Source organism: Pristiophorus japonicus, unplaced genomic scaffold (genome assembly GCF_044704955.1).
Source record: "Pristiophorus japonicus isolate sPriJap1 unplaced genomic scaffold, sPriJap1.hap1 HAP1_SCAFFOLD_29, whole genome shotgun sequence".
In the NCBI taxonomy this organism is placed as follows: domain Eukaryota; kingdom Metazoa; phylum Chordata; class Chondrichthyes; family Pristiophoridae; genus Pristiophorus; species Pristiophorus japonicus.
In genome coordinates this window covers 7,369,339-7,385,929 of record NW_027252668.1, presented here as the reverse complement: position 1 = coordinate 7,385,929, position 16,591 = coordinate 7,369,339, and the positions used below count along the sequence as shown (strand labels likewise).

Sequence of the window (16,591 nt, the reverse complement as noted above, 5' to 3'; positions counted from 1 at the left end):
TCGCTTGTAACGTGAGGGAGTAAAGGATTTGAGTTATTTTTCAAATAACACGAGCAGAGGGAAGCAGCAATTTAAAAAGCGAGACACACAGGAGTGGCTGTTTGCAGCACGGCAGCAGAGATGAGCGGGTGTTGAAAGAGCGGGAGCAAGTCTGGGCGGCAGTTTAATAAGGAGGAGCAGAAAGGAGCGGCGGTACCGTTTCCTCGAGCTGTGGCGATTTTCAATAATTCCATCAATGTAATATCTCCAACTTTGCAAATCACACCAAGCTGGGTTGCAGTGCGAGCTGCTAGGAGGCTGCAGCGGAATTGGACAGATTAGGTGGATGGCAGATGCCATATAATGAAGATAAGTGTGAGTTTATCCACTTTGGTGGCAAAACCTTGAAGGTAGAATGTTATCTGAATGTTGACCCATTTGTAAAAGCGGAGGGGTATTGAGACCTGGGTATTTTGGGACATCAGTCGTTGAAGTCATTCATACATACAGGTACAGCATGCAGTAAAGGAAGCCAAATGTCATGCTGGCCTTCATAGCGAGGAGATTAGGGTATCGGAGCATGGAGACTTGTACAGCACCTTGCTGAGACCAGACCTTGAGTATTGTGTGCAGTTATGATCATCTAATCTGAGGAAGGACATTCTTGCTTTTGAGGGAGTGTAGCGAATATTCACCAGATTGATTCCAGGGATGGCAGGACAGACATGAAGAAAGACTGGATCGACTAGGCTTATACTCGCTGGAATTTAGAAGAATGAGAGGGGAGCTCATAGAAACATTTAAAATTTGGTCGGGAATGGACAGGTTTGATGGCGTAAAAAGGTTCCCGCAGTCCGAATAAAGGAAGCCCAGTACCAGCGGTCACTGTCTTAGGATAAAGTGTAAACCATTTAGGACCGACACGAGGAGAATCTTCTTCACTCAGATCATTGTGAACCTGTGGAATTCTGTACCACAGAAAGATGTGGAAGCCAGTTGGATAGATATACTCAAAAGAGAGTGAGATATGGCCCTTACGGCTAAAGTGATCAAGGGGCATGGAGAGAAATCAGGAAGGGGAAGGGAAGTTGCATGCTCAGCCATGATCATATTGAATGGTGGTGCTGGCTGGAAGGGACGAATGGCCTACTCCTGCACCTACTTTCTAAGTTTCTATGTTTCTATCTTCAGAATATGAGGTGCTTTGTTGTTCTTCGCCTTTTATTAACAAAAATTAAACACTAATTGCACTATCTTTAAACTTGAATGTGTTCGTAATGTGAGCATTGGTGGTTCAGGGGTAGAATTCTCGCCTGCCACGCGGGAGACCCGGGTTCGATTCCCGGTCAATGCAGTGTTTATGGAAGTATTTCACAAAGCGTGTATTTAAAAATTAAACTTCCCGACTGTTTCAAGAGCGTACACAGAGAGGAGCGGCTGTTAAATGAGCGGGGGCACAGATATCCTTCGGTATAAAGAGCGGGAGCAGTGAGGATCGCTTGTAACGTGAGGGAGTAAAGGATTTGAGTTATTTTTCAAATAGCACGAGCAGAGGGAAGCAGCAATTTAAAAAGCGAGACACACAGGAGTGGCTGTTTGCAGCACGGCAGCAGAGATGAGCGGGTGTTGAAAGAGCGGGAGCAAGTCTGGGCGGCAGTTTAATAAGGAGGAGCAGAAAGGAGCGGCGGTACCGTTTCCTCGAGCTGTGGCGATTTTCAATAATTCCATCAATGTAATATCTCCAACTTTGCAAATCACACCAAGCTGGGTTGCAGTGCGAGCTGCTAGGAGGCTGCAGCGGAATTGGACAGATTAGGTGGATGGCAGATGCCATATAATGAAGATAAGTGTGAGTTTATCCACTTTGGTGGCAAAACCTTGAAGGTAGAATGTTATCTGAATGTTGACCGATTTGTAAAAGCGGAGGGGTATTGAGACCTGGGTATTTTGGGACATCAGTCGTTGAAGTCATTCATACATACAGGTACAGCATGCAGTAAAGGAAGCCAAATGTCATGCTGGCCTTCATAGCGAGGAGATTAGGGTATCGGAGCAGAGAGACTTGTACAGCACCTTGCTGAGACCAGACCTTGAGTATTGTGTGCAGTTATGATCATCTAATCTGAGGAAGGACATTCTTGCTTTTGAGGGAGTGTAGCGAATATTCATCAGATTGATTCCAGGGATGGCAGGACAGACATGAAGAAAGACTGGATCGACTAGGCTTATACTCGCTGGAATTTAGAAGAATGAGAGGGGAGCTCATAGAAACATTTAAAATTTGGTCGGGAATGGACAGGTTTGATGGCGTAAAAAGGTTCCCGCAGTCCGAATAAAGGAAGCCCAGTACCAGCGGTCACTGTCTAAGGATAAAGTGTAAACCATTTAGGACCGACACGAGGAGCATCTTCTTCACTCAGATCATTGTGAACCTGTGGAATTCTGTACCACAGAAAGATGTGGAAGCCAGTTGGATAGATATACTCAAAAGACAGTGAGATATGGCCCTTACGGCTAAAGTGATCAAGGGGCATGGAGAGAAATCAGGAAGGGGAAGTGAAGTTGCATGCTCAGCCATGATCATATTGAATGGTGGTGCTGGCTGGAAGGGACGAATGGCCTACTCCTGCACCTACTTTCTAAGTTTCTATGTTTCTATCTTCAGAATATGAGGTGCTTTGTTGTTCTTCGCCTTTTATTAACAAAAATTAAACACTAATTGCACTATCTTTAAACTTGAATGTGCTCGTAATGTGAGCATTGGTGGTTCAGGGGTAGAATTCTCGCCTGCCACGCGGGAGACCCGGGTTCGATTCCCGGTCAATGCAGTGTTTATGGAAGTATTTCACAAAGCGTGTATTTAAAAATTAAACTTCCCGACTGTTTCAAGAGCGGACACAGAGAGGAGCGGCTGTTAAATGAGCGGGGGCACAGATATCCTTCGGTATAAAGAGCGGGAGCAGTGAGGATCGCTTGTAACGTGAGGGAGTAAAGGATTTGAGTTATTTTTCAAATAGCACGAGCAGAGGGAAGCAGCAATTTAAAAAGCGAGACACACAGGAGTGGCTGTTTGCAGCACGGCAGCAGAGATGAGCGGGTGTTGAAAGAGCGGGAGCAAGTCTGGGCGGCAGTTTAATAAGGAGGAGCAGAAAGGAGCGGCGGTACCGTTTCCTCGAGCTGTGGCGATTTTCAATAATTCCATCAATGTAATATCTCCAACTTTGCAAATCACACCAAGCTGGGTTGCAGTGCGAGCTGCTAGGAGGCTGCAGCGGAATTGGACAGATTAGGTGGATGGCAGATGCCATATAATGAAGATAAGTGTGAGTTTATCCACTTTGGTGGCAAAACCTTGAAGGTAGAATGTTATCTGAATGTTGACCGATTTGCAAAAGCGGAGGGGTATTGAGACCTGGGTATTTTGGGACATCAGTCGTTGAAGTCATTCATACATACAGGTACAGCATGCAGTAAAGGAAGCCAAATGTCATGCTGGCCTTCATAGCGAGGAGATTAGGGTATCGGAGCAGAGAGACTTGTACAGCACCTTGCTGAGACCAGACCTTGAGTATTGTGTGCAGTTATGATCATCTAATCTGAGGAAGGACATTCTTGCTTTTGAGGGAGTGTAGCGAATATTCATCAGATTGATTCCAGGGATGGCAGGACAGACATGAAGAAAGACTGGATCGACTAGGCTTATACTCGCTGGAATTTAGAAGAATGAGAGGGGAGCTCATAGAAACATTTAAAATTTGGTCGGGAATGGACAGGTTTGATGGCGTAAAAAGGTTCCCGCAGTCCGAATAAAGGAAGCCCAGTACCAGCGGTCACTGTCTAAGGATAAAGTGTAAACCATTTAGGACCGACACGAGGAGCATCTTCTTCACTCAGATCATTGTGAACCTGTGGAATTCTGTACCACAGAAAGATGTGGAAGCCAGTTGGATAGATATACTCAAAAGAGAGTGAGATATGGCCCTTACGGCTAAAGTGATCAAGGGGCATGGAGAGAAATCAGGAAGGGGAAGGGAAGTTGCATGCTCAGCCATGATCATATTGAATGGTGGTGCTGGCTGGAAGGGACGAATGGCCTACTCCTGCACCTACTTTCTAAGTTTCTATGTTTCTATCTTCAGAATATGAGGTGCTTTGTTGTTCTTCGCCTTTTATTAACAAAAATTAAACACTAATTGCACTATCTTTAAACTTGAATGTGTTCGTAATGTGAGCATTGGTGGTTCAGGGGTAGAATTCTCGCCTGCCACGCGGGAGACCCGGGTTCGATTCCCGGCCAATGTAGTGTTTATGGAAGTATTTAAAAATTAAACCGAGAGGTGGCAAAGGCAGAGATAAGGTGTTCAGCAACAGATGGGTCACCTGCTGTTGTTCCTCAGTCTGCAACCCCTGTTCACTTCCAGTTGTAGACATTTCTCTATCACTAAATCATTTCCCTGAGATCTAATTATGCAACTCAGAAAATGAGATAAATATTGATCCAGTGACGTAGATTGGGACTCTCTCCCACCTTCTTTCCAGTCGATCCCCAGGACCAGTGTGTATATGAGTTAATGGGACTATCTGACCTTTCTCCCCAGTCCCCCAGGACCAGTGTGTACCTGAGTCAATGGAACTTTCGGACCTTTCTTCCCAGTCCCCCAGGGCCAGTTTGTACCTGAGTCAATAGGACTCTCCCTTACCTTTCGCCCATGTCGATCTATGGAATCTCCATAAATCAGAAGAATTCACCCTGTTTGGTGTTCTCGCAATCCTGGGCTGGTTCACCTGCTGTTGTTCCTCAGTCTACAGTTCCTGCTAATTCCAGCTGTGGACCTTTCTAAAGCACTCCTACATTCACCAGGATATCTAATTACGGCAGAGCAGAAAATGAGAACAATACTGATGATGTGAAATAGAGTGCGACGTTAACCTACCCCGCTGTTATTGGTCAAAACAAAACATTGAAATAAAAGTAATTCCATATTCCGCAGTTAGAGACTCTTCATATACCAGCTGTGCATTTTCCAGGAGTAGGTCACATAGTAAACATAGAAACATAGAAAATAGGTGCAGGAGAAGGCCATTCGGCCCTTGGAGGCTGCACCGCCATTCAATATGATCATGGCTGATCATTCAACCTCAGTAACCCACCCCAGCCTTCTCGCCATACCCCCTGATCCCTTTAGCCATAAGGGCCACATCTAACTGCCTTTTGAATATGTCCAATGAACTGGCCTCAAAAACTTTCTGTGGCAGAGAATTCCACAGGTTCACAACTTTCTGGGTGAAAAAGTTTCTCCTCATCTTGGTCCTATATGGCTTTCCCCTTATCCTTAGACTGTGACCCCTGGTTCTGGACTTCCCCAACATTGGGAATATTCTTCCTGCATCTAACCTGTCCAATCCCGTCAGAATTTTATATGCTTCCATGCGATCCCCTCTCATTCTTCTAAATTTCAGTGAGTGTAAGCCTAGCCGATCCACTCTTTCTACATATGTCAGTCCTGCCATCCCGGGAATCAGTCTGGTGAACCTTCGCTGCACTCCCTCAATAGCAAGAATATCCTTCCTCAGATTAGGAGACCAAAACTGCACACAATACTCAAGGTGTGGCCTCGCGAAGGCCCTGTACAACTGCAGTAAGACCTCCCTGCTCCTGTACTCAAATCCCCTCGCTATGAAAGCCAGCATGCTTTCTCCGCTCTCTGTAATCACTGCCCATTCCTTTATATTCTTGGCTGAAGCCCATCAAGGACACACCCGCCCAGCCTCCACCTGTCTTTCTTTCCCTCGTGTTTTGCTTTCTCTCAGTGACACCTCAGGCGACAACTCAGCAACTTCCCTGGAGCGTTGGCCAGCTTGAATGACACTGATTAACAACGGGTTTCTCCCTCCCACTGTCTGGGGCTCTCTGTGTCCGGAGAGACAACAATGAAGATCCAACTCGCTCTCAATTCCTGTCTCAGTATCCGCCACATCTGGAGAGGGACCGCCCACCGTTTGTGAGGTCAGAGTCCGGCTCACACAGCGCGGGACATGGCCCCGCCCACCGTGTGTGAGGTCAGGGCCCCGCCCACACAGCCGCTGAGCCCAGCAGCGGGAATGCTGCAATGTGAGAGAATAAAGAGAGAAGGTGCTGGGAACAGTCAGCCTGAGAGCTCAGGCAGTGTGTGTGGAGGGAGAGAGAGAGAATGGACCTGAGGGAAGCTCATTGTCATTGGCCTGACATTCAGGGGCACGGGGCTTTACCTGCTGCTGGGGGCAGTGCAGCTGAAAGATTGACTGACAATATACAGCACTGTTTCCTGACACAACATGTTAATGCAGTAACTGGGGAAAACCAGAGATTGGATCTGGTGTTTAGTAGTGAGCCTGACCTCGGATCAGGCCTCCGTGTGGGGAACATCTGGGCAACACTGATCACATTATACCGTCCTGATTGGCCGGGAGAACCAAAGGGACTGAGAACCTGCGACTCGGACTCAGGGCAAACTTCTCCAAACTGGCAGAGGACCTGCAACAGGTAAATTGGTCAACCCTCCTCGATGGTGATGTGACCGACGTTGAATATAAATAGAAAGCTTTTAAGATTAAAAATGTAAAAAAAAACATAGTCAAAATCAAATGATAATAATGTGGTAAGAAAAAGCCAAGCTCGCTGACTGGCTCTGTACAAAGACAAATAAGATGTGAACAGAAATTTTCCATTAATTCAATAATTTAACACTGCAGTAAACAAGGAACAACTAAAGAAAACGAAGGCAGATATTCGATCAGCAAAAAGTCTCTGGGAATAAAAGGATTGTAGACAACTGGCCGTCATGGGCAGAGCTTTTTCAGTTATGTCGAGAGTCCAAGAACTATCAAAGTCTGTATTGGGCCACTGAAGGGTGTTCAAGGACAGGTTACACAGGACTCACTGAGTATGGCGGAAATATTAATGAGTACTTTGCATCAGTCTTCACTCTTGAAGATCATGCTCAAATATTAAAATTTAATAATACTAGTTTTATCAGTATCATTAACAGAGATAAGCATATTGTTTTAGAAAACATTAAGAACTTAAAAGTAGATAGAGCAACCGGGCCAGAGGATATCTATCCGAGGGTCCTGCGGGAGATGGAACATGTGCTGTGTGAGCCACTCCGGGAGATGGGACATGTGCTGTGCGAGCCCCTGCGGGAGATGGGACATGTGCTGTGTGAGGGTTCTCCGGGAGATGGGGCATGTGCTGTGCGAGCCCCTCCGGGAGATGGGACATGTGTTGTTTGAGGGCCCTCTGGGAGATGGGACATGTGCTGTGTGAGTGTTCTCCGGGAGATGGGACATGTGCTGTGTGAGCCCCTCCGGGAGATGGGACATGTGCTGTATGAGCACCTCCGGGAGATGGGACATGTGCTGTGTGAGGGTCCTCCGAAAGATGGGACATATTCTGTGTGAGGATCTTCCGGGAGATGGGACATGTGCTGTGTGAGGATCCTCCGGGAGATGGGACATGTGTGGTGTGAGCTCCTCCGGAAGATGGGACATTTGCTGTGTGAGCCCCTCCGGTAGATGGGACATGTGCTGTGTGATGGTCCTCCGGGAGATGGGACATGTGCTGTGTGAGGGTCCTCCGGGAGATGGGACATGTGCTGTGTGAGCCCCTGGCCTGTATGTTTAATAGCTCACTGCACTCTGGAATAGTTCCTACAGATAGGAAGGAGGCTAAAGTAGTTCTCATTTTTTTTTTAAATGTGACAAGGCGGACCTGGGTAACGAGAGACGCATCAGTTTAATATCAATAATAGGTAAGATGGTTGAAAGAATCATAAGCGATGCAATATATGAACATTTGGATAAGGAGGAGCATATTCATGAAATCCAACATGGTTTCATGTCTCACAACTCTAATTGTTTTTTTGAAGTTACAAAGTTGGTGGATGAGGGAAGCCCAGTAGACATTGTCTACTCAGATATCCAAAAATCTTTTGACAAGGTACCGCACAAGAGGCTCCTCTATAAGATCAGAGCCTCTGGTATTAGTGATAATATATTGAGCTGGATATAGACTGTCTGGCAGGGCGCAGGTAAAGAGCAGTTACAGACGAATTTGGATCTGTTTGGAGACCGGTCACCAGGGATCAGTGCTGGGACCGTTGCTTTTCACTATTTTTATTAATGATCTGGATTGTGGGGTTGGGGCACAATTTGCAACTTTGGAAATGATACCAAGATCTGTGCGAGTGCTCGAACTGTAGAAGAGGCTCGTCTGATTCAAGTAGATCTTAAAGTGTTGGGACACTGGCCTCATGATTGGAGAATGATGTACAACTTAGATAAGTTCAGTATTATGCATGTGGGCAGGGCAAATGTTCAACATTCATGCACCCTCCAGGGAAAGGTATTAAAGATGGTGGAGATAAAAAGAGATTTGGGCATTCTAGTGCATACATCCTGAAAGGCACACGAGCAATGCGGTGCAGCGACAGCTAGAACAAATAGGGTGTTGAGGTGTATCCATAGGACAATGGAGTATAAGACGATGCATACTGTTTTGTCCAAGTACAGCACTTTAGTCAGGCCGCAGTTGGAATACTATGTCCAGTTTTGGTCTCCTCACGTGGTGGGTGATATTGAGGCTCTGGAAAAGGTGCAGAAGAGGGCCACTAGACTAATTCCAAGCCTAAAGCATCTTACTTATCAAGCTAGGTTAAAAGAGTTGGGACTCTTTAGATGTGTTTCTGTTGTTGCATGTGGGAGCTGGTTGACCCCATTCAGGTCCACAGTGACCACATCTGCAGCAAGTGTCTGCAGCTCGAGGAGCTTCGGCTCCGTGTTGATGAGCTGGATTCTGAGACACTGCGACACATCAGCGAGGGGGAGAGTTAGCAGGATGCTGTGTTCTCGGAGGCAGTCACACCTCTTAGATCGGTTGTCCTCTCCTGACTCTGCCATGTGGTGAGTCAGAGATCGTTTGCACTCGCTGGTGCTGCCCCATTGTTCCACAGCCCTTGCACACATAGGGCTTGAATCGACATTGATGAGCTCTATGGGTGCCCCCGCTGCACGACATGATGCTAATTGATCCGTATTCACGCCCCACGGTGGACTCTGAGTCACTCTAGGCCTAGGTCTGGCCTCTGCAACCATATGGGTCCTGCCCTGTACCATTCTGCCTGCTGCAAACATGATTTTGTGCACAGTACTCGCCTGTGAGCTTGATTCTGTGAAGTTATCTGTTTCCTGTTATCGCTCATGGATATAAAGGCTTGGGCTATTGTGATGGCCTTGCTCAGACCTAGGGATTCAGCAGACAGCAGTTTGCGGAGGATGACCTCGTGGCCAATTCCAAGCACGAAAAAGTACCACAGCATTTCCCCCAAGGATCCTGAAAAGTCACACTGACCTGCAAGGCTTCTTAGGTCGGCGACAAAACTCACCATGTTCTGGCCCTCGGAGCGACGGTGCAGGTAAAAGCGATACCTGGCCATCAGGATGCTCTCCTTTGGCTTGAAACGTTCCTTAGCCAGCGTACACAGCTCTGCGTAAGATGTGTCCATTATTTTGACCGGTGCCAGCAAGTTTTTTAGGAGGCCATATACTGATGACCCACATAAGGTGAGGAGAATCGTCCTGCACTTGGCCTCCGTCTCAGCCTTGTCCAATTCTTTGGCCACAAATTACTGGTCGAAGCGCTCAACGAAGGCTTTCCAGTCATCACCCTCAACAAATCTCTCAAGAATACCAACGGCAGCCATTTCCGCGTGGAAGTTCGTGATCCATTACTCATCGCCAATTTGTTATGTTCAGAATAAATCCAGAGGACAATATCGCAAGCTCAAACTGTTGTGACCTTGGTCTTTTTATTTCAGACTCTAGAATGAGGAAGCAGCATGTTGCCCCAGGGTGCACAGCTGACCCGTAGGTCTCCCACAGGTGTGTCTCCTGATGGCAAGTCTTACATTTGGGTAAGGTTACATACATACATAACAGTACCAAATTCAAAACAAGGGCTTACAATGTGACCAAGATTAGTGGAAGGCCTGAGGATTGGGAAAATTTTAAAAGCCCGCAAAGAACAGCTAAAAAAAAAATAAAGATAGGGATGATAGATTATGAGAAAGTAAACAGGCACGGAATATAAAAACAGATAGTAAGAGTTTCTACAAGAATATAAAAAGGAAAAGAGTGGCTAAAGTAAATGTTGGTCCTCTAGAGAATGAGACTGGGGAATTAATGATGGGGAACAGGGAAATGGTAGAGGCGTTGAACAATATTTTTGTATCGGTCTTCACGACAGAAGAAACTAAAAACTTCCCAATAGTGGATAATCAAGGGGCTATGGGGATGGAGAATTTAAATAAATCACTAAGACTAATGAAGTAGTACTCTGTAAAATAATGGGAGTAAAAGCGGACAAGTCCCCTGGACCTGATGGCTTACATCCTATGGTAGTGAGAGAGGTGGCTGTAGAAATCCAGCAGGTTGGAAAATCGCAAATGTCACACACCTATTTAAAAATGGAGGTAGACAAAAAGCAGGAACCTATAGACTAGTTAACCTAACATCTGCCTTGGGAAAATGCTGGAGTCCATTATTAAGGAAGCAGTAGTGGAACATTTGGAAAAGCATAATTCAATCAAACACCTTTTATAAACGGGAAATCAAGTTTGACAACGTTGCTGGAGTTCTTTGAGGATTTAACAAGCAGGGTGGATAAGGGGGAACCAGTGTCTGTGGCGTAATTGGATTTTCAGAAGGCATTTGATGAGGTGCCACATAAAAGGTTACTGCACAAGATAAAAGTTCACAGCTTTGGGGGTAATATATTAGCTTGTATAGAGGATTGGCTAACTAACAGAAAACAATGGGTCATTTTCCGGTTGGCAAACAGTGACTAGTGGGGTGCCGTGGGGATCGGTGCTGGGCCCTCAAACTATTTACAATCTATAGTAATGACTTGGATGAAGGGACCGAGTGTAATGTAGCCAAGTTTACTGATGATACAAAGATGGATAGGAAAGCAAATTGTGAGGAGGGCACACAAAATCTGCAAAGGGATATAGACAGGCCAAGTGAGTGGGCAAATATTTGGCAGCTGGAGTATAATATGGGAATGTTTGAGTTTATGCATTTTTTGGTAGAAAAAATAGAAAAGCAAATTATAATTTGAATGGAGAAAAATTGCAAAGTGACCTGGGAGTCCTTGTGCATGAAACACAAAAAGTTAATATGCAGGTATAGCAAGTCATCAGGAAGGAAAAAAGAATGTTGGCCATTATTGCAAGGGGGAAGAGTATAAAAGCAGAGAGGTCCTGCTACAACTGTACTGGGTAGTGGTGAGGCCACACCAAGAGTACTGCGTACAGTTTTGTTCTCCGTATTTAAGGAAGGATATACTTGCATTGGAGGCTGCTCAGAGAATCCCTTCCCAGACCCCATATTTTCACGGTTTCCCCATGGTGCGGGTGTCGTGTCTCTCCAGGTTAGATAATCAGTTGAAGTCGTCCACACACAACACGTGTACAGTTTCTCTCGCTGTGAATGGTGCGATGTTTTTTCAGGCTGTGTAACTGGTTAAAGCTCTTTCAACAGTCAGTGCACTGGAACACTCTCACTCAGCTGTGTGTGTGTCTCAATGCTTTTTCAGTCACACTGATGTTTGAAATCTTTTACCACAGACAGAAGAGATGAACATTCAAAGGCCGAAGATATTGGGGCCCTGATGAATGGAACGACTCTGTCAGACCTTAATGTGATGTTGGGTTTGAGTGTGCAGTCTGTAAACGCTACCCTTCTCACAGCCTGTAACAGGAGTTTACAAAAGCCATCACTGAGAATCCAGGATAGAAACTCACAACATCGGCCTGAAAATCCCGGCCCCCTGGGTCAGTACCATGTCGACGGACCTGGGAAGGTATCGCAAAAGCCGGTTTCCAGAGCACAGTGCGTATGCGCTGAAAACCAGCCTTTCCAATCTGTCAAGCTGGAGCTGGACAGATCCAACGCATATCGAGAGCGAGGACAAGATTGCGGGATTTACCCATATTGCCCAGTAAATGTCCTCAAAACTCTTGCACCTGATAAAAGTAGGTGCATAGCCACATAGCCTGCTTTTACAGTCGTAAAAGTTTTAAATCAAACTTAAAACATAGAAAATAAAATTGAAAAAACACATTTTATTTTTAAAACTCTGCCATTTTAAACCATAATTTTAAAAAACTTTTTAAAAACTTGGAAATATTATTTTCGCTGAGATATTTATTAACGTCGATTTCAATGAATTTTAATTATGTGAGGTATGGTTTAAATTTTTAATCTGGTGTTATTGTGCTTTTTTCCTGAATTAATAGCAATGAGAACTCATAGATATGGAGCCCATTGCTATTAATTGAGAATACTCTACCTGATTGGTTGAGCAGTCACACGTGACTGCATCTTCTGTGTGGGAACCTGGAGGACGGGAGCATGCTATGCAGCCCGGGAAGAGAAGGCCTCCTAAATGGAATCCCATGCTCCTCCGGGACCATCAGGTACTTTCGTAGAAATTTTTCCGATGAGAGGCATCTGGCCGCAGTTCTTGTTCGGGGCCTGAGGCCCACAGCGGGTGTGTTTAAAGCGGATGTGTGAATCCCGCATCCCCCCGGGGTATATTAACCCGCTCCCTCCCTCCCGCCCATCTCTCACCCACCGCGCATGCTCAGCTCACACTACCCGGCTGATTGACGGCAGCTCCCGACCAGTAGCAAGAGTGGGGACGGGGCTGGTCCTCCAACCAGAGTGTGCAGGGGGCGGGGCTTGCAGCCCCCCCCGCCCTCCCCAGTGGGCGGGACTGAGCTCGGTTGGCGGGGCTAGCAGCCGTCAGTGGGCGGAGCCGAGCCCGGATCTCCGTCACTACCTGTGCATGCGCATGCGATGGAGACGGCCTTTGGTCGGGCAGGCATTTCTGGGAGACAGGAGGCGATTATGGCCGCAGGGCAGGACTTGGACCCACGGATGGGCTGGGAAACTCTGTAAACACCTGGTGTCGGCCTCAGGCCCAGAATTAGAGCCCAGAGACCCCGTGTTGACAGACTTGGTGAGCGGGGTCACTGGCCACCATCTTGCACAGGGCGGGATTAGAGCGCATGCATGGCCATCTTGGTGCAGGAACGGAGAGTGGGTGGGGCTTCAGGGTCTCTGTTCCCCATTGGGTCCCAGTGCCCGGGAGATGGAGCCTCCTGGGCAACAGGTTTTTCACCATCTTAGAATCAGAGACTGGTTACCGCACGGAAATAGGCCATTTGGCCCATCAAGCCCATGCCGGCTATCTGCAAGACCTTCAGCTAATCCCACTCCCTCGCCCTTCCTCCGTAGCCCTGCAGATTTCTCTCTTTCTGGTACTGATCCAATTCCCTTTCAAAAGCCGTGACTGAGTCTGCCTCCACCATCCTTTCTAATCACTGGCGATGTAAAAAATATTTTTCTTTTGTCGCCTTTGGTTCTTTTGCTAATCACCTTAAATTTGTGTCCTCTGGTTCTCGGCCCTACTGCCAATGGGCACAGTTTCTATCAACTCTGTCCAGACCCCTCATGATGTTGAACATCTCTGTCAAATCACCTCTCAATCTTCTGTGTTCTAAGGAGAACAACCCCAGCTGCTCCAGACTATCCACATAACTGAAGTCCGTCATCCCTGGAATCATTCTCGTAAATCTTTCTGCACCCTCTCGAAGGTCTTCACACACTTACTAAAATGTGGTACTCAGAGTTGAACACATTACTCCAATTGAGGCCGAACCAATATTTTATGCAAGTTCATCATAATATCCACACTTCTGTACTCTATACCTCTATTCATGAAGCCGAGGATCCCCTAAGTCTTTGTAACGGCTTTCACAACCTGCGCTGCACATATAGGTACCAACTTTGCCCAAACCCTTTTCTCAGTGCACTTACCTTTAGTGCGCCAACTTTGCGTGCTGGAAACGGCGCTGGAAAAAAGTTGCCCCATCCTGGCCGCTCTTCCGAATCCCTGAAGTCCCAGCGTGGTGTGCATTCTGAAGTGGGGGGGGCGGAGCAATAGGCCAGCGCCGAAAACAGATCCGGCACCTGCGCGCATGCACAGTGAAGCCTGCGGCGCATGCTCCTGCCCCTCCCAGCGTGTCCTGCGGGCTGCGAGCAGGACCCGATGCTCGCAGGCCCTATCCCCGGGCGAAGGGACGCCCCGATCTCGCCGCACCCTATCCCCGGCCGAGTGGCCTCCCGCACCGGTCGGCCCGCTGAGTTCCCGGCCGAGGTAGGACTTCAGTTTTAGTTTTTATTCATTGGTTGTGCTTGAGAGTTTTGATTGTGGGCGAGGAGAGAAAGTGTGTTTTCAGGGGGGGGGGAGAAAGAGAGCTCTGCATTCCAGCATCTCTCTTTCTGGCTAACCATCCCCGTGACATCGCGGTCAGCAGCTCACATTTCTCCGGTGCTCTGGACCCCCACTGCGCCTCTTCCCTCCCCTATCCCAGACCGAATGGCCTCATGCACAGGCTGCACGCTGCCTTCCCGGGCAGACTTCAAAGATTAAGGTCGGATTTACTTCATTTTTATTAGTATTTTAATTGATGGAGCTTTTCCTTGCAATGTTTGGTGCTTGGTTGTTGAGGTCCTCTCCAGTTCCCTTCCCTGCCCTCCCCTATCACTGACCTAACGTCTGCCGAATGTGCGCTGCTTTTCCTTCACTGCCTGCAAGGTTTTTCAGAGCTGGCCACATACGCTGACCTAAGTAGATTTGGAGTAATTTTTGCTGGTCAAATTGGCATAAACGGTCAAAACTAGCGTTAAGTGTCTGGGAACGCCCACGTTTTGGAAAAAAAACTGACCTAAAAAAATCGTGCCTGACTTACTCTGGAGCAAATTTTTGGGGGAAATGGCATTTTTTTTTTAAACTTACACCAGAAAAAACAACTTACTCCAAAAAAATTGATGCAAGTCATGGCCCAAGTTGGGCCCATACTCCTCGATCTCTCTGTTTATGCAACCCTTTAAAATTGTACCCTTTTTAAAATATTTCCTCTCCCTTTTCTTCCGACCAAAATATATCATTTTTGAACTTTTTTAAGTTAAATTTCATCTGCCACATACCCACCCATTCCACCAGCCTGTCTATGTCTTTCTGAAGTCTATCACTATCTGAGTCACTGTTCACTATCCTCCAAGTTTTGTGTCATCTGCAAATTTGGAAATTGTGCCCTGTACACCCAAGTCCAAGTCAGTAATATAGATCAGGAAAAGCAGTGGTCCCAGTACTGACCCCTGGGGAACACCACTTCCTCCAGTCTGAAAACCAGCCATTCACCACTACTCTGTTTGTGTCACTTAGCCACTTTCATATCCATGCTGCCACTGTCCCCGTTATTCCATGGGCTTCAATTTTGCTGGTATTGGTAACACGCCCGGGATCACTAAACACAAAACCCAGTCTGTTAATCACTTTCAGCTACTGGACTTAGCATGTGCCCCACAGCATCTCTTCTACCTTCAATATGTCAATAGAGCATCACACCTGCAAACCTGGTTTAAGTTTATACCCACTCAGGAAATCTATTTAAGAAAAGCCTGTAGGCCGATGAGACACTGTTAAGGTGCCAGTGTGCTGCTGGTTTGCTCGGCATTTTGCCTGTAATGGACTCCGTATTTTGGTCTCCGTATTTAAGGAAGGATATATTTGCATTGGAGGCAGTTCAGAGAAGGTTCACTCGGTTGATTCCAGAGATAAGGGGGTTGACTTATGAAGATAGGTTGGGCCTATACAAATTGGAGTTCAGAATGATGAGGTGATCTTTTTGAAACATAAGATAATGAGGGGGCTCAACAAGGCGGATGCAGAGAGGAAATTTCAACTCATACGGGAAACTAAAAATAGAAGACATAGTCTTAGAATAAGGAGCCACCCAATTAAAACTGAGATGAGAAATTTCTTCTCTGAGGGTTGTAAATCTGTAGAATTATCTGCCCCAGAGAGCTGTGGAGGCTGGGTCTTTGAATATATTTAAGGTGGAGATAGACAAATTTTTGAGCAATAAGAGAGTAAAGGGTTATGGAGAGTGGGCGGGGAAGTGGAACTGAGTCCATGATCAGATCAGCCATGATCTTACTTAATGGCGAAGCAGACCCGAGGGGCCAAATGGCCGACTCCTGCTCCTATTTCTTATGTTCTAACTGAACATTTCTCCCAGTGTAACCTTTGCTGTAATGAAATATGTATCTTTTAATAAGCCTGAGGTCCTTGCCCATGTCTGCTGCAGATTCCGGAGTTGATTCCAGAGATGAGGGGGTTAACTTATGAAAGTAGGTTGGGCTGATACAGACTGGAGTTCAGAAGAATGGGCAGTGATCTTATTGAAAAATATAAGATAATGAGGGGGCTCGACAAGATGGAAGCAGAGAGGATATTTCCACTCATACGGGAAACTAGAACTAGGGGACATAGTCTCAGAATAAGGGGCTGCCCATTTAAAACTGCGATGAGTAGGAACTTTCTCCCTCAGATGGTTGTAAATCTATGGAATTCTCTGTCCCAGAGAGCTGTGGAGGCTGGGTCTTTCAATATATTTAAGGTGGAGATAGACAGATTTTTGAGCACGAAGGGAGTAAAGGGTTA

General features: G+C 46.6%; 1 protein-coding gene and 3 non-coding genes across 4 annotated transcripts in view; 3 read left to right on the top strand and 1 right to left on the bottom strand.

The window, feature by feature from the left end:
• Positions 1 to 16,591, bottom strand: part of LOC139248232 (zinc finger protein 84-like) — a 1,036,220-nt gene that overhangs the window by 801,165 nt on the left and 218,464 nt on the right. The gene's annotated exons all lie outside the window — the stretch shown is intronic.
• Positions 1,263 to 1,333, top strand: trnag-gcc (transfer RNA glycine (anticodon GCC)). Its single transcript has one exon. It is a non-coding gene; the product is annotated as a tRNA-Gly (tRNA).
• trnag-gcc (transfer RNA glycine (anticodon GCC)) lies at positions 2,737 to 2,807 on the top strand. Its single transcript has one exon. It is a non-coding gene; the product is annotated as a tRNA-Gly (tRNA).
• On the top strand, positions 4,211 to 4,281 carry trnag-gcc (transfer RNA glycine (anticodon GCC)). Its single transcript has one exon. It is a non-coding gene; the product is annotated as a tRNA-Gly (tRNA).